The sequence below is a fragment of the Phyllobates terribilis genome, unplaced genomic scaffold (genome assembly GCF_046119375.1).
Source record: "Phyllobates terribilis strain yellow unplaced genomic scaffold, ASM4611937v1 Scaffold_40__1_contigs__length_11209783, whole genome shotgun sequence".
Lineage (NCBI taxonomy): Eukaryota > Metazoa > Chordata > Amphibia > Anura > Dendrobatidae > Phyllobates > Phyllobates terribilis.
The window spans coordinates 4,854,483-4,879,209 of record NW_027362800.1 but is presented as its reverse complement, the minus strand read 5'-3'; the positions used below and the strand labels follow the sequence as shown (position 1 = coordinate 4,879,209).

The 24,727-nt window shown below is 44.3% G+C and overlaps 11 non-coding genes and 3 pseudogenes across 11 annotated transcripts; all 14 read left to right on the top strand.

Moving 5' to 3' along the window:
- Positions 1–776: 776 nt before the first annotated feature.
- On the top strand, positions 777–967 carry LOC141187654 (U2 spliceosomal RNA). The gene has a single exon (XR_012261819.1). It is a non-coding gene; the product is annotated as a U2 spliceosomal RNA (small nuclear RNA).
- A 1,115-nt stretch (positions 968–2,082) lies between these two features.
- LOC141191240 (U2 spliceosomal RNA) lies at positions 2,083–2,273 on the top strand. Its single transcript, XR_012265238.1, has one exon. It is a non-coding gene; the product is annotated as a U2 spliceosomal RNA (small nuclear RNA).
- Positions 2,274–3,388: 1,115 nt separating this feature from the next.
- LOC141187653 (U2 spliceosomal RNA) lies at positions 3,389–3,579 on the top strand. The gene has a single exon (XR_012261818.1). It is a non-coding gene; the product is annotated as a U2 spliceosomal RNA (small nuclear RNA).
- A 2,953-nt stretch (positions 3,580–6,532) lies between these two features.
- LOC141186014 (U2 spliceosomal RNA) lies at positions 6,533–6,733 on the top strand (annotated as a pseudogene).
- A 6,071-nt stretch (positions 6,734–12,804) lies between these two features.
- LOC141186012 (U2 spliceosomal RNA) lies at positions 12,805–12,996 on the top strand. The gene has a single exon (XR_012260576.1). It is a non-coding gene; the product is annotated as a U2 spliceosomal RNA (small nuclear RNA).
- A 1,117-nt stretch (positions 12,997–14,113) lies between these two features.
- Positions 14,114–14,304, top strand: LOC141187652 (U2 spliceosomal RNA). Its single transcript, XR_012261817.1, has one exon. It is a non-coding gene; the product is annotated as a U2 spliceosomal RNA (small nuclear RNA).
- A 1,124-nt stretch (positions 14,305–15,428) lies between these two features.
- Positions 15,429–15,619, top strand: LOC141187651 (U2 spliceosomal RNA). Its single transcript, XR_012261816.1, has one exon. It is a non-coding gene; the product is annotated as a U2 spliceosomal RNA (small nuclear RNA).
- Positions 15,620–16,733: 1,114 nt separating this feature from the next.
- On the top strand, positions 16,734–16,924 carry LOC141187649 (U2 spliceosomal RNA). Its single transcript, XR_012261815.1, has one exon. It is a non-coding gene; the product is annotated as a U2 spliceosomal RNA (small nuclear RNA).
- Positions 16,925–18,045: 1,121 nt separating this feature from the next.
- Positions 18,046–18,236, top strand: LOC141187648 (U2 spliceosomal RNA). Its single transcript, XR_012261814.1, has one exon. It is a non-coding gene; the product is annotated as a U2 spliceosomal RNA (small nuclear RNA).
- A 1,120-nt stretch (positions 18,237–19,356) lies between these two features.
- On the top strand, positions 19,357–19,547 carry LOC141187647 (U2 spliceosomal RNA). Its single transcript, XR_012261813.1, has one exon. It is a non-coding gene; the product is annotated as a U2 spliceosomal RNA (small nuclear RNA).
- Positions 19,548–20,667: 1,120 nt separating this feature from the next.
- On the top strand, positions 20,668–20,858 carry LOC141187645 (U2 spliceosomal RNA). The gene has a single exon (XR_012261811.1). It is a non-coding gene; the product is annotated as a U2 spliceosomal RNA (small nuclear RNA).
- A 1,125-nt stretch (positions 20,859–21,983) lies between these two features.
- On the top strand, positions 21,984–22,174 carry LOC141187644 (U2 spliceosomal RNA). Its single transcript, XR_012261810.1, has one exon. It is a non-coding gene; the product is annotated as a U2 spliceosomal RNA (small nuclear RNA).
- Positions 22,175–23,293: 1,119 nt separating this feature from the next.
- Positions 23,294–23,385, top strand: LOC141186212 (U2 spliceosomal RNA; annotated as a pseudogene).
- Positions 23,386–24,179: 794 nt separating this feature from the next.
- LOC141185923 (U2 spliceosomal RNA) lies at positions 24,180–24,358 on the top strand (annotated as a pseudogene).
- Positions 24,359–24,727: the final 369 nt, after the last annotated feature.

Sequence of the window (24,727 nt, the reverse complement as noted above, 5' to 3'; positions counted from 1 at the left end):
CAGTATATTGTTGCACACACACCATCTATTTAGCAAATGCCCTTGTTATCAACAGCAGCCTTTTAAACTCACCTGAGCTAACAGGTATGTGCGCTGGTTACTCTGCTGCGCTTAAAATTTCTTTTTTGGTTTGCTACAATGCCTTTTCTGAAACGTTGTCTCCCTCTGCTGGAACACTGACTTCTTTCATTTAATGCCTGCAGACTATAAAAGAGAACCCAACCCAAAAAGTTTGGTTGATTAGTCTGTGGCATTCTGTTAAACTGTTGCTTATGGCGGTCTCTGTGAGCTTCTCAGCGACATTCAGCCAGCCAGTTATCCTGCCTGCAGTAGATGGAATGTGGCAATGGAACGCTGGCTGCGCGTGTCATAATAGGCTCTGAGCCTTTATATACCTGTGCACAGCAGCAGCCACCTTCAGTCTGCTGCTGGACAGCCAGCAGCAGCAGCAGGAGAGGTATGTAATCAGGAGCCCTCCTGCTAAGGGTAGACAGCTGCTCGTTCCACCCCACCCCCCACCTTAATTGGTTCTCCTCCCTTCCAACGGTGTTGAGGCGGGTGGGAACAGCAGGGGGTGAAGGTGCTGTGTTTAAAGAGGTGGAGTTATGCAGATCTAAAACGCGTGGATTGCAGCAGCAGCAAGCCGAAAAGTGCAGGCATGTAAGGGATCTAGAGGTTGACAACATGTCTTCTTAACGGGAGTCCAGGAGCTCATCTCCACAAATGGACTTTTCAGGATCCTTGGGTGGCTCCGTAGTTTGAAACCAATTCTGGTTATCGCTTCTCGGCCTTTTGGCTAAGATCAAGTGTAGTATCTGTTCTTATCAGTTTAATATCTGATACGTCCCCTATCTGGGGACCATATATTAAATGGATTTTTAGAACAGGGAGATGGAAAAAGAGCTTGCTCTGTCCACTCCACGCATTGACCTGGTATTGCAGTATCTCCAGGACCGGTGCACCCCTTCTTTAATGCAGTTTCTAAAATCAGAAAGAATTGAATTCAATGTTTTTTGTTCATTTTGCTTGTTTGTCGGATTTTGGGATGGACTCTTTGGCTTTGCTTTTCTTCTCCTCATTGGATTTTTCATGTTCAAAGTTGCAGAAGCCAGATTACAAGCTCATTTTGGTTCAACTTCAGCAACTGTGCATTGCATTGCCATGTAATGTGATGCAATGCTATCTTTCTAGCTCTCCCTTTTTACTTCCTTTTGGATAAACAGACATATTAGGCAAGCATTTTGGAGCTTTCACCTAAATAACTACAGGTGGTGAGATAAGCTGCACAATATAATTGACCTTTCAGTATATTGTTGCACACACACCATCTATTTAGCAAATGCCCTTGTTATCAACAGCAGCCTTTTAAACTCACCTGAGCTAACAGGTATGTGCGCTGGTTACTCTGCTGCGCTTAAAATTTCTTTTTTGGTTTGCTACAATGCCTTTTCTGAAACGTTGTCTCCCTCTGCTGGAACACTGACTTCTTTCATTTAATGCCTGCAGACTATAAAAGAGAACCCAACCCAAAAAGTTTGGTTGATTAGTCTGTGGCATTCTGTTAAACTGTTGCTTATGGCGGTCTCTGTGAGCTTCTCAGCGACATTCAGCCAGCCAGGTATCCTGCCTGCAGTAGATGGAATGTGGCAATGGAACGCTGGCTGCGCGTGTCATAATAGGCTCTGAGCCTTTATATACCTGTGCACAGCAGCAGCCACCTTCAGTCTGCTGCTGGACAGCCAGCAGCAGCAGCAGCAGGAGAGGTATGTAATCAGGAGCCCTCCTGCTAAGGGTAGACAGCTGCTCGTTCCACCCCACCCCCCGCCTTAATTGGTTCTCCTCCCTTCCAACGGTGTTGAGGCGGGTGGGAACAGCAGGGGGTGAAGGTGCTGTGTTTAAAGAGGTGGAGTTATGCAGATCTAAAACGCGTGGATTGCAGCAGCAGCAAGCCGAAAAGTGCAGGCATGTAAGGGATCTAGAGGTTGACAACATGTCTTCTTAACGGGAGTCCAGGAGCTCATCTCCACAAATGGACTTTTCAGGATCCTTGGGTGGCTCCGTAGTTTGAAACCAATTCTGGTTATCGCTTCTCGGCCTTTTGGCTAAGATCAAGTGTAGTATCTGTTCTTATCAGTTTAATATCTGATACGTCCCCTATCTGGGGACCATATATTAAATGGATTTTTAGAACAGGGAGATGGAAAAAGAGCTTGCTCTGTCCACTCCACGCATTGACCTGGTATTGCAATATCTCCAGGACCGGTGCACCCCTTCTTTAATGCAGTTTCTAAAATCAGAAAGAATTGAATTCAATGTTTTTTGTTCATTTTGCTTGTTTGTCGGATTTTGGGATGGACTCTTTGGCTTTGCTTTTCTTCTCCTCATTGGATTTTTCATGTTCAAAGTTGCAGAAGCCAGATTACAAGCTCATTTTGGTTCAACTTCAGCAACTGTGCATTGCATTGCCATGTAATGTGATGCAATGCTATCTTTCTAGCTCTCCCTTTTTACTTCCTTTTGGATAAACAGACATATTAGGCAAGCATTTTGGAGCTTTCACCTAAATAACTACAGGTGGTGAGATAAGCTGCACAATATAATTGACCTTTCAGTATATTGTTGCACACACACCGTCTATTTAGCAAATGCCCTTGTTATCAACAGCAACCTTTTAAACTCACCTGAGCTAACAGGTATGTGCGATGGTTACTCTGCTGCGCTTAAAATTTCTTTTTTGGTTTGCTACAATGCCTTTTCTGAAACGTTGTCTCCCTCTGCTGGAACACTGACTTCTTTCATTTAATGCCTGCAGACTATAAAAGAGAACCCAACCCAAAAAGTTTGGTTGATTAGTCTGTGGCATTCTGTTAAACTGTTGCTTATGGCGGTCTCTGTGAGCTTCTCAGCGACATTCAGCCAGCCAGGTATCCTGCCTGCAGTAGATGGAATGTGGCAATGGAACGCTGGCTGCGCGTGTCATAATAGGCTCTGAGCCTTTATATACCTGTGCACAGCAGCAGCCACCTTCAGTCTGCTGCTGGACAGCCAGCAGCAGCAGCAGCAGGAGAGGTATGTAATCAGGAGCCCTCCTGCTAAGGGTAGACAGCTGCTCGTTCCACCCCACCCCCCGCCTTAATTGGTTCTCCTCCCTTCCAACGGTGTTGAGGCGGGTGGGAACAGCAGGGGGTGAAGGTGCTGTGTTTAAAGAGGTGGAGTTATGCAGATCCAAAACGCGTGGATTGCAGCAGCAGCAAGCCGAAAAGTGCAGGCATGTAAGGGATCTAGAGGTTGACAACATGTCTTCTTAACGGGAGTCCAGGAGCTCATCTCCACAAATGGACTTTTCAGGATCCTTGGGTGGCTCCGTAGTTTGAAACCAATTCTGGTTATCGCTTCTCGGCCTTTTGGCTAAGATCAAGTGTAGTATCTGTTCTTATCAGTTTAATATCTGATACGTCCCCTATCTGGGGACCATATATTAAATGGATTTTTAGAACAGGGAGATGGAAAAAGAGCTTGCTCTGTCCACTCCACGCATTGACCTGGTATTGCAGTATCTCCAGGACCGGTGCACCCCTTCTTTAATGCAGTTTCTAAAATCAGAAAGAATTGAATTCAATGTTTTTTGTTCATTTTGCTTGTTTGTCGGATTTTGGGATGGACTCTTTGGCTTTGCTTTTCTTCTCCTCATTGGATTTTTCATGTTCAAAGTTGCAGAAGCCAAATTACAAGCTCATTTTGGTTCAACTTCAGCAACTGTGCATTGCATTGCCATGTAATGTGATGCAATGCTATCTTTCTAGCTCTCCCTTTTTACTTCCTTTTGGATAAACAGACATATTAGGCAAGCATTTTGGAGCTTTCACCTAAATAACTACAGGTGGTGAGATAAGCTGCACAATATAATTGACCTTTCAGTATATTGTTGCACACACACCATCTATTTAGCAAATGCCCTTGTTATCAACAGCAGCCTTTTAAACTCACCTGAGCTAACAGGTATGTGCGCTGGTTACTCTGCTGCGCTTAAAATTTCTTTTTTGGTTTGCTACAATGCCTTTTCTGAAACGTTGTCTCCCTCTGCTGGAACACTGACTTCTTTCATTTAATGCCTGCAGACTATAAAAGAGAACCCAACCCAAAAAGTTTGGTTGATTAGTCTGTGGCATTCTGTTAAACTGTTGCTTATGGCGGTCTCTGTGAGCTTCTCAGCGACATTCAGCCAGCCAGGTATCCTGCCTGCAGTAGATGGAATGTGGCAATGGAACGCTGGCTGCGCGTGTCATAATAGGCTCTGAGCCTTTATATACCTGTGCACAGCAGCAGCCACCTTCAGTCTGCTGCTGGACAGCCAGCAGCAGCAGCAGCAGGAGAGGTATGTAATCAGGAGCCCTCCTGCTAAGGGTAGACAGCTGCTCGTTCCACCCCACCCCCCGCCTTAATTGGTTCTCCTCCCTTCCAACGGTGTTGAAGCGGGTGGGAACAGCAGGGGGTGAAGGTGCTGTGTTTAAAGAGGTGGAGTTATGCAGATCTAAAACGCGTGGATTGCAGCAGCAGCAAGCCGAAAAGTGCAGGCATGTAAGGGATCTAGAGGTTGACAACATGTCTTCTTAACGGGAGTCCAGGAGCTCATCTCCACAAATGGACTTTTCAGGATCCTTGGGTGGCTCCGTAGTTTGAAACCAATTCTGGTTATCGCTTCTCGGCCTTTTGGCTAAGATCAAGTGCAGTGATCTACCGGTTGCTGCCTTGGTCTTGGCTGAGAGGTGCCTTGGGTACCCGGCTCCTTGGCCTCGGGGGATCGCTGCATGTAGCAGTGCGGCTTCACCCCCTTGCTGCTTTTGGGGAGCCGGATTAGTCCCTGGGCAACGAGGGGCGATCAGCCTGCCTGCTTTTTTTAAGTAGGCGAGGAGGATTTTTGCCACGTTTGGTGTGAAGATATGGACGGGAGAAGCCCAAATATGCTGACCTGTGAAGAGGTCCCAGTTTTTACAAGACTGAAGAATGCAGTGCGGTTTATTTTTTTGGATCCAGAGAAGAAGAAGTCTGGCTTGTTTTTTTTGGTAGAGAAGATTTTGTTTGGACTATTGGAAGTTCAAATGGAACAAGTTTTGTCTATGTTGGAGTTCCCGAAGAGAGGGATATATGATGTTATTTTTTGTTCAGAAGATATCTTTTCTGACTTTTGGAAGAGAATGGATCTAGTGAAGGAAGATTCGATACTTGAAGGTGTTTTTTTTGTGTCGCATTTTCCTAGGAAGGAAAGGCTAATAGTAATAAGGATGTATAGTCCTTTCATATTGGAAGAAGAGATCATGACCTTTTTATCCCGGTACTGTGAGAAAGTGAGTTCTGCTGGCAAAATGTTTAACCGATATGGTTTTTGGACCACGAGGTGGAGGTTCCTGGTCAAGTTCAAGGAAAGTTCGGATGGTGTTGTGGTACTCCCACCAAGTAGATTCAAAATCGGGACAGTTAATGGAGATATGTTCTTTACAGGTATGCCGAAGTTTTGTAGGCGTTGTAAACAGTATGGCCATGAAAAGGATTCCTGTACATTACAGTGGTGTGCCAAGTGTGAAGAAGTGGGACATAAGGCAGAGAATTGTGAAAAAAGTAAGAAATGTAATCTATGTGGTGGCAGTGGTCATTTATATGATTGCTGTCCTGTCAATAAAAGGGAGGAGAAGTCAGTTGACAAGGAAGATGGAAATGAAGAAGAGTCTGAAGCTGCCCCCCATGATGAAACGGAAGAGAACATATCTCAAAAGAAGGAGGAACAAATAAGAGATATAAGAAAAGAAGGTGATCATATGGAAGAAGATACTGAGAGTGATATCACAGGCGTTGAGATTGAAAATACTAGCTTGGAAGAAGAAGTGGAGGTGGATAGGGAGTCAGAAGATCAGGAGGAAAGTGAGTCCTCCAGTCAGGATGAAAAGGAAGGTGCTGTAAGTAATATGGAAGAGGAGGAGGAGGGTGAAGAAACTAGTGAAGAAGAAAGAGAGGATGTCGCATGTGAAGCCAGAGAAGAAATTGAAGGAGTTTTGTCATCTGGGAAGGACTCTAGTGAAGCAAAGGATGTTTCAGAAAAAAATATGAGGGAGATGGAGGAGAGACAAGAAGTGTTGAAAATGCTAGAGAGTTGTGAAGGGGGGAGTCAGGCTAGTCTAAGGCGCAAAGTGTGGAATAACATTTATAGCGATATGCATCGTTTTTTTTCAACTTACAGAATACCTCAGTCGTTGGCTAAAGAGGTAGAAGAAGCTTGGGATGGTCGGTTTCTGGATGGGAGGCTTTTGAATGCCTTGGCAGCATATGGCCTGAAGAGAGGAATGTTGCCTTAAATCGTAATGGTAAAGATTGTAATGTTGTGATGTAAAGAATATGGAATAACTGTATTGTGATAATATAAACGTATATATATAAAATAAGATTGGAAAAATGGATATATGACCCACAATGATGGATAACAACCTAATACCATTTGGAAATCATTGCAATGCATGAAATGGTAAATATGGGACTTGTAATCTGAGTGGAAATAAAAAAGAAAAAAAAAAAAAAAAAAAAAAAAAAATCTGTTCTTATCAGTTTAATATCTGATACGTCCCCTATCTGGGGACCATATATTGAATGGATTTTTAGAACAGGGAGATGGAAAAAGAGCTTGCTCTGTCCACTCCACGCATTGACCTGGTATTGCAGTATCTCCAGGACCGGTGCACCCCTTCTTTAATGCAGTTTCTAAAATCAGAAAGAATTGAATTCAATGTTTTTTGTTCATTTTGCTTGTTTGTCGGATTTTGGGATGGACTCTTTGGCTTTGCTTTTCTTCTCCTCATTGGATTTTTCATGTTCAAAGTTGCAGAAGCCAGATTACAAGCTCATTTTGGTTCAACTTCAGCAACTGTGCATTGCATTGCCATGTAATGTGATGCAATGCTATCTTTCTAGCTCTCCCTTTTTACTTCCTTTTGGATAAACAGACATATTAGGCAAGCATTTTGGAGCTTTCACCTAAATAACTACAGGTGGTGAGATAAGCTGCACAATATAATTGACCTTTCAGTATATTGTTGCACACACACCATCTATTTAGCAAATGCCCTTGTTATCAACAGCAGCCTTTTAAACTCACCTGAGCTAACAAGTATGTGCGCTGGTTACTCTGCTGCGCTTAAAATTTCTTTTTTGGTTTGCTACAATGCCTTTTCTGAAACGTTGTCTCCCTCTGCTGGAACACTGACTTCTTTCATTTAATGCCTGCAGACTATAAAAGAGAACCCAACCCAAAAAGTTTGGTTGATTAGTCTGTGGCATTCTGTTAAACTGTTGCTTATGGCGGTCTCTGTGAGCTTCTCAGCGACATTCAGCCAGCCAGGTATCCTGCCTGCAGTAGATGGAATGTGGCAATGGAACGCTGGCTGCGCGTGTCATAATAGGCTCTGAGCCTTTATATACCTGTGCACAGCAGCAGCCACCTTCAGTCTGCTGCTGGACAGCCAGCAGCAGCAGCAGCAGGAGAGGTATGTAATCAGGAGCCCTCCTGCTAAGGGTAGACAGCTGCTCGTTCCACCCCACCCCCCGCCTTAATTGGTTCTCCTCCCTTCCAACGGTGTTGAGGCGGGTGGGAACAGCAGGGGGTGAAGGTGCTGTGTTTAAAGAGGTGGAGTTATGCAGATCTAAAACGCGTGGATTGCAGCAGCAGCAAGCCGAAAAGTGCAGGCATGTAAGGGATCTAGAGGTTGACAACATGTCTTCTTAACGGGAGTCCAGGAGCTCATCTCCACAAATGGACTTTTCAGGATCCTTGGGTGGCTCCGTAGTTTGAAACCAATTCTGGTTATCGCTTCTCGGCCTTTTGGCAAGATCAGTGGTGGTTTTCTGCTGCTGGTGTTGTTTGGAGGGCAGTTGTGACTGGGGTTCCCCCTTGTGGGGCCCTAGTGTGCGATTGAGCGGCGATTGTGTTTATCTGCTGTAAAAATGGTGGAGAAAACACGTGGATTAGAGGACTCGGTCCGTCTGAAGGTGTCTGCAGGTCATGAAGGAGAAATCGGTTTGGACCAAGTTTGCGTTGATGTCTTGAAGAACATTAATGGCTTGAAGGTAACGGATGTATTGGCACTGCAGGATTTTCAGAAACAAGGAATTTATGATATCACTTTTGTTTCTTTGAGTATTTGCCAGAGAGTCTACATGGAGTTGGTACGAATGAAGGAAGAAAAGGAATTGAAATGCCTAGAGTTTATTGCACTGGAACCTCTGTTCCAGCAGACATATAAGTATGTGGTTGTGCACATGTATAACCCTAAAGTTCCGGATGAGACTGTTTCCAATTTTTTAGCTCGGTATTGTAGTGAGGTTAAATTTTTGTGAAGAATGAAGAACAAATACAATTATCTAAATGGCAAGAGGAGATATGTTGTAAAACTGAGACCGGATGATAGAGCTATTGGGGGTGCCAAGAGCATTCCTGCACAGTTTTCTATCGGAGGAGAAAGGGGATTTTGTTTTTATAATGGACAGATGGAATATTGTAGGAAGTGTCATGAGTTTGGACATGTTCAGAAAGATTGTCCAGTGCAAGGTGATGTTTGTAGAGGTTGTGGGAAATCTGGGCATGTTGCAAGTGGTTGCCCAATGAATAAGGTGTGTGATTTGTGTGGACATGCAGATCACCTTGCAAGGAAATGTAGATTGTGGGCTCAGATTCCTAGGTCACAGGTGGACGCTGAAGAGAGGCAGAAGAAGACTCGGCAGGAAAGTGGGGAGGAGGGCAAAGGCTCAGATTCAGAGGGGGAAAGCCAAAAACAAGATGGTGGTAGGGGAAGAGACCATGCGGTGCCCAAGATGGAGGAAAAGGGGCGGAGCCAGAAGAAAGTTGGTTTGAGGGAGGGGCTGGAAGTAATAAACAAAGTAGCTGATGTGCATGGCCCGGGTGATGGGATGGATTTGTCTAATATGGCGGAGTCAGTGAATCCTGTTTTGGGAAGAGATGGGGGTGAGGAAATGGAGGTTTTGGAGGAGGAGGATTCTGATTCGGATGGAACTATAACCCCTCAGCAGCGTGATAGGGTTAACAGTGATTGGAGTGAAAATGAGGAGGAAGATGATGGCAAGGAGGAGAGTTATGCCTCCGTGATTAAAAGAAGTAAGGTGGAGGGGTGTTGGTCTGGGGGGCAGGAAGATCCAGTCTCCCTAAGACCAGGTTATTCTAACAGGGACTCGAGTTCTGAGTCGCCTGATATACGTAGAAAAGTGGGTGGCAGGAGTGGGTTTTCTCCTGGTTCATGATGGATCGGGTATGGTGGAGATTTTTTCCTGTTGTTATGATGGCGTTGTGTGTTGCTTCTCTGAATGTACGAGGGATTGGTTCTGCTTGTAGGAGAGCAGGGATACTGGAGTACATTGAGAGTGTGAATGCAGATATTGTCTGTCTGCAGGAATGTGTAATTAAATCTGCCCCGCATGAGAGTGAGTGGAATAAGGGGCAATCTTTTTGGTCCCCATGCTCAGAAAACAGGAATGAAGGGGTGGGCATTTTACTGTGTAATTCCAGTCTAAAGGTTTTAGAGTTTAAAGTAATCATACCTGGGAGATGTTTGTTTTTATTAGTGGATTTTTTAGGTCAGCGGGTACGGGTTTTTAATGTTTATGCCCCTGCTGATAAACAAGCAAGAGTTGGGTTTTTGGAGTCTCTAAAGTTGTTTTTACCAGGCAGAGACTTCACTATAGTGGCTGGAGATTTTAATTGTGTCAGATCCGCAAAAGATCGTAAAGAGCTCTACGGAAGGTAGGACTGATGTTACGTCTAATATTTTAAATCAGATTGTGCAGGATTTACGCTACACGGATGCTGGTCTGATGGTTGGGCCAAGTGATAAGTTCACATACATATCAGATAGTGGACGTAGTGTTTCCCGAATTGACTATGTTTTTATGTCTGAAGGGATTAAGGTGGCCAAGTGCAATCACGTGATGACGACTTTTTCTGACCACAAGATGATAGTGGTAGATCTGTGTATAGCTGAGTCCCTGGCTTTTGGAAAGGGACTCTGGAAGCTGAACGTAAGCCTGCTGGAAGAGGAGAGTGTTAAGGTTGGTTTTAATAAAGTGTTTTTGTCTTGTGTGTCTGAACAGCACCTTTTTAAAGATTTGCTAGAGTGGTGGGACTGGGCTAAGGAGAAATTTGCATGTTATTTTAAAGGGGTGTGTTTTAGGAGAGCGAAAGCCAAAAGGGATCATGATGCTGCTGTTATTTCAAAATTGGAAGTACTCCATAAGTTTAAGAGAGCGGGGATGGAGGTGGATAAAGAGATTGCAGATTTGAAGGACGAACTGAAGAAGATACTTATTGAAAAAGGGAAGACTATTATGTTTAAGGCAAAAATAAAGCACATGGAGGAAAATGAGCAATGTTCGAGATACTTTTTTAAAAAATGTTTTAAACCTAAAGGGGTTTTTAAGTCTGTTTTTTCTCCTGCAGGGGAGGTATCTGGGGATGAGATGATTGGCAGTATTCTTTCCTTTTATGAAACACTCTTCTCTAACGATAGTAGAGCCAGTGATGCGGAAATTAATGATTATTGCAAAGTATTAACTAATAATATTCCTGAGGAGAAAATTGGGTTTTTAAGTGAGGAGGTTGGGAAAGATGAAATTAGACGGGCAGTGGATGGCTTGGCGAAAGGCAAGACGCCAGGCTGTGATGGTCTTCCTGCTGAATTTTATGTTAGATTTTGGGATATTATAGGTGTGGAGTTTTCCCGGGTGGTGCAATATGGTTTTACTCATGGGATTTTATCGGTTTCTATGCGTAGGGGGATTGTTACGCTGATTCATAAGAAAGGGGACATGAGGGATATTAAAAATTGGAGGCCCATAACATTGTTAAACAGTGATTACAAAATTATTTCTAAAATTGTGGCTGGTAGACTGGCAGATGTGATAGGTGATATGGTGGGGAAGTATCAGGCATGTGCAGTGCCTGGTAGGAAAATTTCAGATAATTTGCTGCTTCTAAGAGACTTAATTTATCAGGCTAATTTGAATAAGAATGCTCTTTTGTTACAGTCGGTGGACCTGGAGAAAGCCTTTGATAAAATATCACATAGATTTTTGTTCTCTGCTTTAAGTCACCTTGGTGTTCCGGATAAATTATTGATGGTCATTAAGAGTTTTTATTGTGGGGTCAGTAGCCAGATTTTAGTTAATGGGCATGTGAGTTCCAGTTTTAATATTTTATCGGGAGTTAGGCAGGGTTGTCCCCTGTCACCAATTCTTTTTATCTGTGTGGTGGAGGCCCTTTTAAAAAGTGTGCAAGTTGACAAGTGTGTGGCTGGTGTTTTTATTCCTGGGGGATCCGGGGGTCCAGTCAAGTCTTTAAGTTATATGGATGATATTGTTTTTACTTGTGGTTCACAGGCGGATCTCAATAGAGTGAATTTGCACGTAAGGATTTTTTGTTGTGTGGCTGGTATGGCGGTGAATTGGGGAAAGTGCCAACTTTGTAACTTTGGGAGGCAGGTTGAGGTTAACGTGGCAGGAGTGGAGAGTAGGGAGGAAATTGAGGTTCTTGGTGTCATCTTTGAGAAGGAACTGAAAGGGAAAAGCAGCCTGAAGATTCTAGAAGACAAAATGGATCAGAAGTTGAACTTTTGGAAACTAAGGAACCTGTCGCTGAGAGGGAAAGTGCTGATAATCAAGTCTGTGATTCTCCCGCTTCTGCTGTACACTGCTTTGATTTTCCCACCTGCTGTGCTTTGGACAAAGAGAGTGACAAGGAAACTGTTTGTGTTTTTTTGGGGATCCAAAATGGAGAAACTAAGAAGAGGAATGGTTATGTGTTCTGTGGAAAATGGGGGTTGTGATTTTCCTAACATTGACTTATTTTTAAGAATGCATTATTTTTTGAACATTTATAAATTATCCCAGTGCAATAACAGGACTGCGGACATGTGCAAATATTTAGCAGGACGGCTTTTCCAGAAATGGAGCTGGTGTGAGAAGGATTTAAGAAAACCAGTTTCGTTTGTGATACCGTTTTTTTATGTGGTGCTTAGGTCCTTCTATGATCAAAATGGGATAAGCTCCATGGTTAGACCGGACAAAAAACTGATTGTCTCAGGTATTAAGAAGAAGGAGATGTTATGTGATGTGCCGTTTTGTAATAATGCACAGTCTGGACAGGTGTGGAAGCTTTTTTTCATGCGTGGAATCAGCAACAGACAGAAGGATGTAACCTGGATGGCGTTGCATGGATGCTTGCCAACAAGGGCTTTTTTGAATGACCGGGGGATAAAAGTTCAAGAACTATGTCCTAGGGAAGGTTGCAATAAGGTGGAAACAATACAGCATATTTTTTGGGACTGTTTTTTTGCTAAAAAAGTTTTTACCTTGTTGTCACGTATGTTTGTTGCTTTAGTTGGTTTTCATTGTTTCGATTTTGAAAGGATTTTAATAGGTCAAGATTTTAAGTACTCGCAAAGGAAGCGGGCAAGCTGGATTATTTTTGTCATATATAAAGAGGTTTTATGGGACGTTCGGAATTTGGTGATTTTTAAAAAGATTGTTTTTTCCCCCATGGAATGCAGAAAGATTTTTCTTGCTAGACTGTTTTATGCCTATTTATTGGATAAAAAGAAGTATGGTGAGACAGCAGCAGAAGCACTCTGGAACTTTTCACATTGGACTTCTTACAGTAAGTAACAGTTAATTGCAGGGTTGTGTTTTTTGGGATTTTGTTTTTGTTTTTCCGAATGATGATTTGAGAACCCGTTATGTGAATATGCGCTATGATGCATAAATTAATGTGGGTCTTAATCTGAGGAAAAAAAAAATTCTGTTCTTATCAGTTTAATATCTGATACGTCCCCTATCTGGGGACCATATATTAAATGGATTTTTAGAACAGGGAGATAGAAAAAGAGCTTGCTCTGTCCACTCCACGCATTGACCTGGTATTGCAGTATCTCCAGGACCGGTGCACCCCTTCTTTAATGCAGTTTCTAAAATCAGAAAGAATTGAATTCAATGCTTTTTGTTCATTTTGCTTGTTTGTCGGATTTTGGGATGGACTCTTTGGCTTTGCTTTTCTTCTCCTCATTGGATTTTTCATGTTAAAAGTTGCAGAAGCCAGATGACAAGCTCATTTTGGTTCAACTTCAGCAACTGTGCATTGCATTGCCATGTAATGTAATGTAATGCAATGCTATCTATCTAGCTCTCCCTCTATACTTCCTTTTGGATAAACAGACATATTAGGCAAGCATTTTGGAGCTTTCACCTAAATAACTACAGGTGGTGAGATAAGCTGCACAATATAATTGACCTTTCAGTATATTGTTGCACACACACCATCTATTTAGCAAATGCCCTTGTTATCAACAGCAGCCTTTTAAACTCACCTGAGCTAACAGGTATGTGAGCTGGTTACTCTGCTGCGCTTAAAATTTCTTTTTTGGTTTGCTACAATGCCTTTTCTGAAACGTTGTCTCCCTCTGCTGGAACACTGACTTCTTTCATTTAATGCCTGCAGACTATAAAAGAGAAACCAACCCAAAAAGTTTGGTTGATTAGTCTGTGGCATTCTTTTAAACTGTTGCTTATGGCGGTCTCTGTGAGCTTCTCAGTGACATTCAGCCATCCAGGTATCCCGCCTGCAGTAGACGGAATGTGGCAATGGAACGCTGGCTGCGCGTGTCATAATAGGCTCTGAGCCTTTATATACCTGCGCACAGCAGCAGCCACCTTCAGTCTGCTGCTGGACAGCCAGCAGCAGCAGCAGGAGAGGTAATTAATCAGCAACCCTCCTGCTAAGGGTAGACAGCTGCTCGTTCCACCCCCCCCCCGCCTTAATTGGTTCTCCTCCCTTCCAACGGTGTTGAGGCGGGTGGGAACAGCCGGGGGTTGAGGGTACTGTGCTAAAAGAGGTGGAGTTATGCAGATCTAAAACGCGTGGATTGCAGCAGCAGCAAGCCGAAAAGTGCAGGCATGTGAGGGATCTAGAGGTTGACAGCATGTCTTCTTAACGGGAGTCCAGGTGGCCATCTCCACAAATGGACTTTTCAGAATCCTTGGGTGGCACCGTAGTCGGAAACCAATTCTGGTTATCGCTTCTCGGCCTTTTGGCTAAGATCAAGTGTAGTATCTGTTCTTATCAGTTTAATATCTGATACGTCCCCTATCTGGGGACCATATATTAAATGGATTTTTAGAACAGGGAGATGGAAAAAGAGCTTGCTCTGTCCACTCCACGCATTGACCTGGTATTGCAGTATCTCCAGGACCGGTGCACCCCTTCTTTAATGCAGTTTCTAAAATCAGAAAGAATTGAATTCAATGCTTTTTGTTCATTTTGCTTGTTTGTCGGATTTTGGGATGGACTCTTTGGCTTTGCTTTTCTTCTCCTCATTGGATTTTTCATGTTAAAAGTTGCAGAAGCCAGATGACAAGCTCATTTTGGTTCAACTTCAGCAACTGTGCATTGCATTGCCATGTAATGTAATGTAATGCAATGCTATCTATCTAGCTCTCCCTCTATACTTCCTTTTGGATAAACAGACATATTAGGCAAGCATTTTGGAGCTTTCACCTAAATAACTACAGGTGGTGAGATAAGCTGCACAATATAATTGACCTTTCAGTATATTGTTGCACACACACCATCTATTTAGCAAATGCCCTTGTTATCAACAGCAGCCTTTTAAACTCACCTGAGCTAACAGGTATGTGAGCTGGTTACTCTGCTGCGCTTAAAATTTCTTTTTTGGTTTGCTACAATGCCTTTTCTGAAACGTTGTCTCCCTCTGCTGGAACACTGACTTCTTTCATTTAATGCCTGCAGACTATAAAAGAGAAACCAACCCAAAAAGTTTGGTTGATTAGTCTGTGGCATTCTTTTAAACTGTTGCTTATGGCGGTCTCTGTGAGCTTCTCAGTGACATTCAGCCATCCAGGTATCCCGCCTGCAGTAGACGGAATGTGGCAATGGAACGCTGGCTGCGCGTGTCATAATAGGCTCTGAGCCTTTATATACCTGCGCACAGCAGCAGCCACCTTCAGTCTGCTGCTGGACAGCCAGCAGCAGCAGCAGCAGCAGGAGAGGTAATTAATCAGCAACCCTCCTGCTAAGGGTAGACAGCTGCTCGTTCCACCCCCCCCCCCGCCTTAATTGGTTCTCCTCCCTTCCAACGGTGTTGAGGCGGGTGGGAACAGCCGGGGGTTGAGGGTACTGTGCTAAAAGAGGTGGAGTTATGCAGATCTAAAACGCGTGGATTGCAGCAGCAGCAAGCCGAAAAGTGCAGGCATGTGAGGGATCTAGAGGTTGACAGCATGTCTTCTTAACGGGAGTCCAGGTGGCCATCTCCACAAATGGACTTTTCAGAATCCTTGGGTGGCACCGTAGTCGGAAACCAATTCTGGTTATCGCTTCTCGGCCTTTTGGCTAAGATCAAGTGTAGTATCTGTTCTTATCAGTTTAATATCTGATACGTCCCCTATCTGGGGACCATATATTAAATGGATTTTTAGAACAGGGAGATGGAAAAAGAGCTTGCTCTGTCCACTCCACGCATTGACCTGGTATTGCAGTATCTCCAGGACCGGTGCACCCCTTCTTTAATGCAGTTTCTAAAATCAGAAAGAATTGAATTCAATGCTTTTTGTTCATTTTGCTTGTTTGTCGGATTTTGGGATGGACTCTTTGGCTTTGCTTTTCTTCTCCTCATTTGATTTTTCATGTTAAAAGTTGCAGAAGCCAGATGACAAGCTCATTTTGGTTCAACTTCAGCAACTGTGCATTGCATTGCCATGTAATGTAATGCAATGCTATCTATCTAGCTCTCCCTCTATACTTCCTTTTGGATAAACAGACATATTAGGCAAGCATTTTGGAGCTTTCACCTAAATAACTACAGGTGGTGAGATAAGCTGCACAATATAATTGACCTTTCAGTATATTGTTGCACACACACCATCTATTTAGCAAATGCCCTTGTTATCAACAGCAGCCTTTTAAACTCACCTGAGCTAACAGGTATGTGAGCTGGTTACTCTGCTGCGCTTAAAATTTCTTTTTTGGTTTGCTACAATGCCTTTTCTGAAACGTTGTCTCCCTCTGCTGGAACACTGACTTCTTTCATTTAATGCATGCAGACTATAAAAGAGAAACCAACCCAAAAAGTTTGGTTGATTAGTCTGTGGCATTCTTTTAAACTGTTGCTTATGGCGGTCTCTGTGAGCTTCTCAGTGACATTCAGCCATCCAGGTATCCCGCCTGCAGTAGACGGAATGTGGCAATGGAACGCTGGCTGCGCGTGTCATAATAGGCTCTGAGCCTTTATATACCTGCGCACAGCAGCAGCCACCTTCAGTCTGCTGCTGGACAGCCAGCAGCAGCAGCAGCAGGAGAGGTACTTAATCAGCAACCCTCCTGCTAAGGGTAGACGGCTGCTCGTTCCACCCCCCCCCGCCTTAATTGGTTCTCCTCCCTTCCAACGGTGTTGAGGCGGGTGGGAACAGCCGGGGGTTGAGGGTACTGTGCTAAAAGAGGTGGAGTTATGCAGATCTAAAACGCGTGGATTGCAGCAGCAGCAAGCCGAAAAGTGCAGGCATGTGAGGGATCTAGAGGTTGACAGCATGTCTTCTTAACGGGAGTCCAGGTGGCCATCTCCACAAATGGACTTTTCAGAATCCTTGGGTGGCACCGTAGTCGCAAACCAATTCTGGTTATCGCTTCTCGGCCTTTTGGCTAAGATCAAGTGTAGTATCTGTTCTTATCAGTTTAATATCTGATACGTCCCCTATCTGGGGACCATATATTAAATGGATTTTTAGAACAGGGAGATGGAAAAAGAGCTTGCTCTGTCCACTCCACGCATTGACCTGGTATTGCAGTATCTCCAGGACCGGTGCACCCCTTCTTTAATGCAGTTTCTAAAATCAGAAAGAATTGAATTCAATGCTTTTTGTTCATTTTGCTTGTTTGTCGGATTTTGGGATGGACTCTTTGGCTTTGCTTTTCTTCTCCTCATTGGATTTTTCATGTTAAAAGTTGCAGAAGCCAGATGACAAGCTCATTTTGGTTCAACTTCAGCAACTGTGCATTGCATTGCCATGTAATGTAATGTAATGCAATGCTATCTATCTAGCTCTCCCTCTATACTTCCTTTTGGATAAACAGACATATTAGGCAAGCATTTTGGAGCTTTCACCTAAATAACTACAGGTGGTGAGATAAGCTGCACAATATAATTGACCTTTCAGTATATTGTTGCACACACACCATCTATTTAGCAAATGCCCTTGTTATCAACAGCAGCCTTTTAAACTCACCTGAGCTAACAGGTATGTGAGCTGGTTACTCTGCTGCGCTTAAAATTTCTTTTTTGGTTTGCTACAATGCCTTTTCTGAAACGTTGTCTCCCTCTGCTGGAACACTGACTTCTTTCATTTAATGCCTGCAGACTATAAAAGAGAAACCAACCCAAAAAGTTTGGTTGATTAGTCTGTGGCATTCTTTTAAACTGTTGCTTATGGCGGTCTCTGTGAGCTTCTCAGTGACATTCAGCCATCCAGGTATCCCGCCTGCAGTAGACGGAATGTGGCAATGGAACGCTGGCTGCGCGTGTCATAATAGGCTCTGAGCCTTTATATACCTGCGCACAGCAGCAGCCACCTTCAGTCTGCTGCTGGACAGCCAGCAGCAGCAGCAGCAGGAGAGGTACTTAATCAGCAACCCTCCTGCTAAGGGTAGACGGCTGCTCGTTCCACCCCCCCCCCCGCCTTAATTGGTTCTCCTCCCTTCCAACGGTGTTGAGGCGGGTGGGAACAGCCGGGGGTTGAGGGTACTGTGCTAAAAGAGGTGGAGTTATGCAGATCTAAAACGCGTGGATTGCAGCAGCAGCAAGCCGAAAAGTGCAGGCATGTGAGGGATCTAGAGGTTGACAGCATGTCTTCTTAACGGGAGTCCAGGTGGCCATCTCCACAAATGGACTTTTCAGAATCCTTGGGTGGCACCGTAGTCGGAAACCAATTCTGGTTATCGCTTCTCGGCCTTTTGGCTAAGATCAAGTGTAGTATCTGTTCTTATCAGTTTAATATCTGATACGTCCCCTATCTGGGGACCATATATTAAATGGATTTTTAGAACAGGGAGATGGAAAAAGAGCTTGCTCTGTCCACTCCACGCATTGACCTGGTATTGCAGTATCTCCAGGACCGGTGCACCCCTTCTTTAATGCAGTTTCTAAAATCAGAAAGAATTGAATTCAATGCTTTTTGTTCATTTTGCTTGTTTGTCGGATTTTGGGATGGACTCTTTGGCTTTGCTTTTCTTCTCCTCATTGGATTTTTCATGTTAAAAGTTGCAGAAGCCAGATGACAAGCTCATTTTGGTTCAACTTCAACAACTGTGCATTGCATTGCCATGTAATGTAATGTAATGCAATGCTATCTATCTAGCTCTCCCTCTATACTTCCTTTTGGATAAACAGACATATTAGGCAAGCATTTTGGAGCTTTCACCTAAATAACTACAGGTGGTGAGATAAGCTGCACAATATAATTGACCTTTCAGTATATTGTTGCACACACACCATCTATTTAGCAAATGCCCTTGTTATCAACAGCAGCCTTTTAAACTCACCTGAGCTAACAGGTATGTGAGCTGGTTACTCTGCTGCGCTTAAAATTTCTTTTTTGGTTTGCTACAATGCCTTTTCTGAAACGTTGTCTCCCTCTGCTGGAACACTGACTTCTTTCATTTAATGCCTGCAGACTATAAAAGAGAAACCAACCCAAAAAGTTTGGTTGATTAGTCTGTGGCATTCTTTTAAACTGTTGCTTATGGCGGTCTCTGTGAGCTTCTCAGTGACATTCAGCCATCCAGGTATCCCGCCTGCAGTAGACGGAATGTGGCAATGGAACGCTGGCTGCGCGTGTCATAATAGGCTCTGAGCCTTTATATACCTGCACACAGCAGCAGCCACCTTCAGTCTGCTGCTGGACAGCCAGCAGCAGCAGCAGCAGGAGAGGTAATTAATCAGCAACCCTCCTGCTAAGGGTAGACAGCTGCTCGTTCCACCCCCCCCCCGCCTTAATTGGTTCTCCTCCCTTCCAACGGTGTTGAGGCGGGTGGGAACAGCCGGGGGTTGAGGGTACTGTGCTAAAAGAGGTGGAGTTATGCAGATCTAAAACGCGTGGATTGCAGCAGCAGCAAGCCGAAAAGTGCAGGCATGTGAGGGATCTAGAGGTTGACAGCATGTCTTCTTAACGGGAGTCCAGGTGGCCATCTCCACAAATGGACTTTTCAGAATCCTTGGGTGGCACCGTAGTCGGAAACCAATTCTGGTTATCGCTTCTCGGCCTTTTGGCTAAGATCAAGTGTAGTATCTGTTCTTATCAGTTTAATATCTGATACGTCCCCTATCTGGGGACCATATATTAAATGGATTTTTAGAACAGGGAGATGGAAAAAGAGCTTGCTCTGTCCACTCCACGCATTGACCTGGTATTGCAGTATCTCCAGGACCGGTGCACCCCTTCTTTAATGCAGTTTCTAAAATCAGAAAGAATTGAATTCAATGCTTTTTGTTCATTTTGCTTGTTTGTCGGATTTTGGGATGGACTCTTTGGCTTTGCTTTTCTTCTCCTCATTGGATTTTTCATGTTAAAAGTTGCAGAAGCCAGATGACAAGCTCATTTTGGTTCAACTTCAGCAACTGTGCATTGCATTGCCATGTAATGTAATGTAATGCAATGCTATCTATCTAGCTCTCCCTCTATACTTCCTTTTGGATAAACAGACATATTAGGCAAGCATTTTGGAGCTTACACCTAAATAACTACAGGTGGTGAGATAAGCTGCACAATATAATTGACCTTTCAGTATATTGTTGCACACACACCATCTATTTAGCAAATGCCCTTGTTATCAACAGCAGCCTTTTAAACTCACCTGAGCTAACAGGTATGTGAGCTGGTTACTCTGCTGCGCTTAAAATTTCTTTTTTGGTTTGCTACAATGCCTTTTCTGAAACGTTGTCTCCCTCTGCTGGAACACTGACTTCTTTCATTTAATGCCTGCAGACTATAAAAGAGAAACCAACCCAAAAAGTTTGGTTGATTAGTCTGTGGCATTCTTTTAAACTGTTGCTTATGGGGGTCTCTGTGAGCTTCTCAGTGACATTCAGCCATCCAGGTATCCCACCTGCAGTAGACGGAATGTGGCAATGGAACGCTGGCTGCGCGTGTCATAATAGGCTCTGAGCCTTTATATACCTGCGCACAGCAGCAGCCACCTTCAGTCTGCTGCTGGACAGCCAGCAGCAGCAGCAGCAGGAGAGGTAATTAATCAGCAACCCTCCTGCTAAGGGTAGACAGCTGCTCGTTCCACCCCGCCCCCGCCTTAATTGGTTCTCCTCCCTTCCAACGGTGTTGAGGCGGGTGGGAACAGCCGGGGGTTGAGGGTACTGTGCTAAAAGAGGTGGAGTTATGCAGATCTAAAACGCGTGGATTGCAGCAGCAGCAAGCCGAAAAGTGCAGGCATGTGAGGGATCTAGAGGTTGACAGCATGTCTTCTTAACGGGAGTCCAGGTGGCCATCTCCACAAATGGACTTTTCAGAATCCTTGGGTGGCACCGTAGTCGGAAACCAATTCTGGTTATCGCTTCTCGGCCTTTTGGCTAAGATCAAGTGTAGTATCTGTTCTTATCAGTTTAATATCTGATACGTCCCCTATCTGGGGACCATATATTAAATGGATTTTTAGAACAGGGAGATGGAAAAAGAGCTTGCTCTGTCCACTCCACGCATTGACCTGGTATTGCAGTATCTCCAGGACCGGTGCACCCCTTCTTTAATGCAGTTTCTAAAATCAGAAAGAATTGAATTCAATGCTTTTTGTTCATTTTGCTTGTTTGTCGGATTTTGGGATGGACTCTTTGGCTTTGCTTTTCTTCTCCTCATTGGATTTTTCATGTTAAAAGTTGCAGAAGCCAGATGACAAGCTCATTTTGGTTCAACTTCAGCAACTGTGCATTGCATTGCCATGTAATGTAATGTAATGCAATGCTATCTATCTAGCTCTCCCTCTATACTTCCTTTTGGATAAACAGACATATTAGGCAAGCATTTTGGAGCTTTCACCTAAATAACTACAGGTGGTGAGATAAGCTGCACAATATAATTGACCTTTCAGTATATTGTTGCACACACACCATCTATTTAGCAAATGCCCTTGTTATCAACAGCAGCCTTTTAAACTCACCTGAGCTAACAGGTATGTGAGCTGGTTACTCTGCTGCGCTTAAAATTTCTTTTTTGGTTTGCTACAATGCCTTTTCTGAAACGTTGTCTCCCTCTGCTGGAACACTGACTTCTTTCATTTAATGCCTGCAGACTATAAAAGAGAAACCAACCCAAAAAGTTTGGTTGATTAGTCTGTGGCATTCTTTTAAACTGTTGCTTATGGCGGTCTCTGTGAGCTTCTCAGTGACATTCAGCCATCCAGGTATCCCGCCTGCAGTAGACGGAATGTGGCAATGGAACGCTGGCTGCGCGTGTCATAATAGGCTCTGAGCCTTTATATACCTGCGCACAGCAGCAGCCACCTTCAGTCTGCTGCTGGACAGCCAGCAGCAGCAGCAGCAGGAGAGGTAATTAATCAGCAACCCTCCTGCTAAGGGTAGACAGCTGCTCGTTCCACCCCCCCCCCCCCCCGCCTTAATTGGTTCTCCTCCCTTCCAACGGTGTTGAGGCGGGTGGGAACAGCCGGGGGTTGAGGGTACTGTGCTAAAAGAGGTGGAGTTATGCAGATCTAAAACGCGTGGATTGCAGCAGCAGCAAGCCGAAAAGTGCAGGCATGTGAGGGATCTAGAGGTTGACAGCATGTCTTCTTAACGGGAGTCCAGGTGGCCATCTCCACAAATGGACTTTTCAGAATCCTTGGGTGGCATCGTAGTCGGAAACCAATTCTGGTTATCGCTTCTCGGCCTTTTGGCTAAGATCAAGTGTAGTATCTGTTCTTATCAGTTTAATATCTGATACGTCCCCTATCTGGGGACCATATATTAAATGGATTTTTAGAACAGGGAGATGGAAAAAGAGCTTGCTCTGTCCACTCCACGCATTGACCTGGTATTGCAGTATCTCCAGGACCGGTGCACCCCTTCTTTAATGCAGTTTCTAAAATCAGAAAGAATTGAATTCAATGCTTTTTGTTCATTTTGCTTGTTTGTCGGATTTTGGGATGGACTCTTTGGCTTTGCTTTTCTTCTCCTCATTGGATTTTTCATGTTAAAAGTTGCAGAAGCCAGATGACAAGCTCATTTTGGTTCAACTTCAGCAACTGTGCATTGCATTGCCATGTAATGTAATGTAATGCAATGCTATCTATCTAGCTCTCCCTCTATACTTCCTTTTGGATAAACAGACATATTAGGCAAGCATTTTGGAGCTTTCACCTAAATAACTACAGGTGGTGAGATAAGCTGCACAATATAATTGACCTTTCAGTATATTGTTGCACACACACCATCTATTTAGCAAATGCCCTTGTTATCAACAGCAGCCTTTTAAACTCACCTGAGCTAACAGGTATGTGAGCTGGTTACTCTGCTGCGCTTAAAATTTCTTTTTTGGTTTGCTACAATGCCTTTTCTGAAACGTTGTCTCCCTCTGCTGGAACACTGACTTCTTTCATTTAATGCCTGCAGACTATAAAAGAGAAACCAACCCAAAAAGTTTGGTTGATTAGTCTGTGGCATTCTTTTAAACTGTTGCTTATGGCGGTCTCTGTGAGCTTCTCAGTGACATTCAGCCATCCAGGTATCCCGCCTGCAGTAGACGGAATGTGGCAATGGAACGCTGGCTGCGCGTGTCATAATAGGCTCTGAGCCTTTATATACCTGCGCACAGCAGCAGCCACCTTCAGTCTGCTGCTGGACAGCCAGCAGCAGCAGCAGCAGGAGAGGTAATTAATCAGCAACCCTCCTGCTAAGGGTAGACAGCTGCTCGTTCCACCCCCCCCCGCCTTAATTGGTTCTCCTCCCTTCCAACGGTGTTGAGGCGGGTGGGAACAGCCGGGGGTTGAGGGTACTGTGCTAAAAGAGGTGGAGTTATGCAGATCTAAAACGCGTGGATTGCAGCAGCAGCAAGCCGAAAAGTGCAGGCATGTGAGGGATCTAGAGGTTGACAGCATGTCTTCTTAACGGGAGTCCAGGTGGCCATCTCCACAAATGGACTTTTCAGAATCCTTGGGTGGCACCGTAGTCGGAAACCAATTCTGGTTATCGCTTCTCGGCCTTTTGGCTAAGATCAAGTGTAGTATCTTTCGAAAAGGCGGTTTTGGATGTTGGCCGCCCTAGTAGATTGATACATTATGCACACTGGGGTTTAGGCGCTTGTTAGTACGCCAGGTGGCTAATATAGTCATCTGGTGGAAAGCATGGCCCCCCAGGATCGACGCCATTGGGCCGGGGAAGATCGAAAGCCCGAAGTGTGAAGTGCCCCAGGAGTGGTGACCCTGGGGTGCCTTAACTCACTGGGATTGGGAACCCCACTTGAGTTTATGGCACATTTGCACAAGCACTTCAAATTTTCTTTCTTCGCACACACCCTTATTCCGGGCCTTCTGGCCTTAGGATGGGGAATTTTTCAATTCCCGGTTGAAGGTCCGGGCAGTATTATACTGTGAAACCTTCACTATTTATTTAATTTCTTTGTCACTGTGTGTCCACTTATTCACGTGTGTCACGGCCTACTAGGATTTTGTCGGGATGCGGTTCCCTTACGGGTTCCTCTCTTGGCAGGTCTAGGGGGGGAGTGTGTGGCCATCAGGTTCCGCTCCCCCCTGAACCCCCCTGGCTCTCCTCTTTCGGGAGGAGAGCGTTGTTGGCTCCCCTCTTCCGGGAGGGGAGCACAGTCTTTGGCTCCCAGTGCCTTGCTCGGGTGAGAACTCGGGCAGGTGCTGGGGGTATGATTGGGTCGCCTCTGGCTTCGGCTGGAGGTGGCTTTTTGTCCCTGTTCCTCGCTGTGGCCTTTTGGCTCGGAGGGACGGGGAATGGTTTGGGGGACCCTTCTCCTTTTGGAGAGGGTTTCAAGAAGACCAGCATTCTAGTGCACTTTTTTTGTGGCACTTGTCACTTTTTTAAGCGCACTCGGGTTTTGTACACGAATTCGGGCTTTCAAAAAAAAAAAAAAATCTGTTCTTATCAGTTTAATATCTGATACGTCCCCTATCTGGGGACCATATATTAAATGGATTTTTAGAACAGGGAGATGGAAAAAGAGCTTGCTCTGTCCACTCCACGCATTGACCTGGTATTGCAGTATCTCCAGGACCGGTGCACCCCTTCTTTAATGCAGTTTCTAAAATCAGAAAGAATTGAATTCAATGCTTTTTGTTCATTTTGCTTGTTTGTCGGATTTTGGGATGGACTCTTTGGCTTTGCTTTTCTTCTCCTCATTGGATTTTTCATGTTAAAAGTTGCAGAAGCCAGATGACAAGCTCATTTTGGTTCAACTTCAGCAACTGTGCATTGCATTGCCATGTAATGTAATGTAATGCAATGCTATCTATCTAGCTCTCCCTCTATACTTCCTTTTGGATAAACAGACATATTAGGCAAGCATTTTGGAGCTTTCACCTAAATAACTACAGGTGGTGAGATAAGCTGCACAATATAATTGACCTTTCAGTATATTGTTGCACACACACCATCTA